The sequence below is a fragment of the Scyliorhinus torazame genome, chromosome 19 (assembly GCF_047496885.1).
Source record: "Scyliorhinus torazame isolate Kashiwa2021f chromosome 19, sScyTor2.1, whole genome shotgun sequence".
NCBI lineage: Eukaryota > Metazoa > Chordata > Chondrichthyes > Carcharhiniformes > Scyliorhinidae > Scyliorhinus > Scyliorhinus torazame.
This window is the reverse complement of record NC_092725.1, coordinates 73,571,988-73,574,931: the sequence shown is the minus strand read 5'-3', so window position 1 is coordinate 73,574,931 and position 2,944 is coordinate 73,571,988.

The window sequence follows — 2,944 nt, the reverse complement described above, 5'->3', positions numbered from 1 at the left end:
GGGGGGAAGTGGGGGATGGGGGGAAGTGGGGGATGGGGGGAAGTGGGGGATGGGGGGAAGTGGGGGATGGGGGGAAGAGGGGGATGGGGGGAAGAGGGGGATGGGGGGGAAGTGGGGGATGGGGGGGAAGTGGGGGGATGGGGGGGAAGTGGGGGATGGGGGGGAAGTGGGGGATGGGGGGGAAGTGGGGGATGGGGGGGAAGTGGGGGATGGGGGGGGAAGTGGGGGAAGTGGGGGATGGGGGGGGAAGTGGGGGATGGGGGGAGTGGGGGTGGGAAGTGGGGATGGGGTGGGGAAGTGGGGGATGGGGGTGGGGGGAAGTGGGGGATGGGGGTGGGGGGGAAGTGGGGGATGGGGGTGGGGGGGAAGTGGGGGATGGGGGGAGGAAGTGGGGGATGGGGGTGAGTGGGGATGGGGTGGGGGAGTGGGGATGGGGTGGGGGGGAAGTGGGGGATGGGGGTGGGGGGGAAGTGTGGGGTGGGGGGGAAGTGGGGGGTGGGAGTGGGGGATGGAAGTGGGGGAGAAGTGGGGATGGAGGTGGGGGGGAAGTGGGGGTGGAGGTGGGGGTGAAGTGGGGGGTGGAGGTGGGGGGGAAGTGGGGGATGGAGGTGGGGGGAAGTGGGGGATGGAGGTGGGGGGAAGTGGGGGATGGAGGTGGGGGGAAGTGGGGGATGGGAGTGGGGGGGGGAAGTGGGGGTGGGGGGAAGTGGGGGAGGGGGGAAGTGGGGGGAGGTGGGGGGAAGTGGGGGGGTGGGGGGAAGTGGGGGGGAGTGGGGGGGGGGGGAAGTGGGGGGGTTGGGGGAAGTGGGTGGAGTGGTGGGGGAAGTGGGGGTGGGGAAGTGGTGGGGAAGTGGGGGGAAGTGGGGGGGAAGTGGGGGGAGTGGGGGGTGGGGAAGTGGGGGGGGATGGGGGGGGGAAGTGGGGGGGGGGAAGTGGGGGGGTGGGGGGAAGTGGGGGGGGGAGTGGGGGGGGGAAGTGGGGGGGGTGGGGGAAGTGGAGGGTGGGGAAGTGGGGTGGGGGAAGTGGGGGTGTTTGGGGGAAGTGGGGGGGTTTGGGGGAAGTGGGGGGGTGGGGGAAGTGGGGGCGGAGGAGAGGGGTGGCGGAGAGGGGGGGCGGGAGGGGGCGGAGGGCGGAGAGGGGTGGCGGAGGGGCGGAGAGGGGTGGCGGGGGGCGGAGAGGGGTGGCGGGGGGCGAGGGGTGGCGGGGGACGGAGAGGGGTGGCGGGGGGGCGGAGAGGGGTGGCGTGGGGGGCGGAGAGGGGTGGCGTGGGGGGCGGAGAGGGGTGGGGGGGGGCGGAGAGGGGTGGCGGGGGGGCGGGGAGAGGGTGGCGGGGGGGCGGAGAGGGGTGGCGGGGGGGCGGAGAGGGGTGGCGGGGGGGCGGAGAGGGGTGGCGGGGGGCGGAGAGGGGTGGCGGGGGGCGGAGAGGGGTGGCGGGGGGGCGGAGAGGGGTGGCGGGGGGGCGGAGAGGGGTGGCGGGGGGGCGGAGAGGGGTGGCGGTGGGGCGGAGATGGGTGGCGGGGGGGCGGAGAGGGGTGGCGGGGGGGCGGAGAGGGGTGGCGGGGGGGCGGAGAGGGGTGGCGGGGGGCGGAGAGGGGTGGCGGGGGGGCGGAGAGGGGTGGCGGGGGGGCGGAGAGGGGTGGCGGGGGGGCGGAGAGGGGTGGCGGGGGGGCGGGGAGGGGTGGCGGGGAGGGGTGGCGGGGGGGCGGGGAGGGGTGGCGGGGGGCGGAGAGGGGTGGCGGGGGGGCGGAGAGGGGTGGCGGGGGGGCGGAGAGGGGTGGCTGGGGGGGCGGAGAGGTGTGGCCGAGAGGGGTGGCGGGGGGCAGAGAGGGGTGGCGGGGGCGGAGAAGGGTGGCGGGGGGGAGAGGGGTGGCGGAGGGGGGAGAAAGGGGGTGGGGAGGGGGGGAAGAAAGGGGATGGGGGAAGGGGAGGGGGGTGGGGGAAGGGGGAGAGAGGAGGGAGGGGGAGGGGGAGGGAGGGGGAGGGGGGAGGGAGAGAGGGGGAGGGAGAGAGGGGGGAGGGGGGAGGGAGAGAGGGGGGGAGAGGGGGGGAGAGAGAGAGAGGGGGGAGGGAGAGAGGGGGAGGGAGAGAGAGAGGGGGGAGGGAGAGAGGGGGAGGGGGAGAGAGGGGGGAGGGGGAGAGAGGGGGGAGGGGGAGAGAGGGGGGAGGGGGAGAGAGGGGGGAGGGGGAGAGAGGGGGGAGGGAGAGATAGGGGGAGGGGGAGAGAGGGGGGAGGGGGAGAGAGGGGGAGGGGAGAGAGGGGGAGGGGGAGAGAGGGGGGAGGGGGAGAGAGGGGGAGAGAGGGGGAGGGGGAGAGAGGGGGGAGGGGGAGAGAGGGGGGAGGGGGAGAGAGGGGGGAGGGGGAGAGAGGGGGGGGAGGGGGGAGAGAGGGGGAGGGGGGAGAGAGGGGGAGGGGGGGGGAGAGAGGGGGAGGGGGGGGAGAGAGGGGAGAGAGGGGGAGAGAGGGGGAGAGAGGGGGGAGAGAGGGGAGAGAGGGAGAGAGGGGGGAGGGGGAGAGAGGGGGGGAGGGGGAGAGAGGGGGGGAGGGGGAGAGGGGGGAGGGGGGGAGAGGGGGGAGAGGGGGGAGAGGGGGGAGGGGGGAGGGGGAGAGGGGGAGAGGGGGAGAGGGGGGAGGGGGAGAGGGGGGAGGGGGGAGGGGGAGGGGAGAGGGGGGAGAGGGGGGAGGGGGGAGGGGGAGAGGGGGAGAGGGGGGAGGGGGAGAGGGGGAGAGGGGAGGGGGAGAGGGGGGAGGGGGAGAGGGGGGGAGGGGGAGAGAGGGGAGGGGGAGAGGGGGGAGGGGGGGGAGGGGGAGAGGGGGGAGGGGGAGAGGGGGGAGGGGAGAGGGGGAGAGGGGGGAGAGGGGGAGGGGGAGGGATGGGGCGTAAGGGAGATGGGAGGGGGGTAAGGGAGATGGGGGGGGGTAAGGGAGATGGGAGGGGGGGTAAGG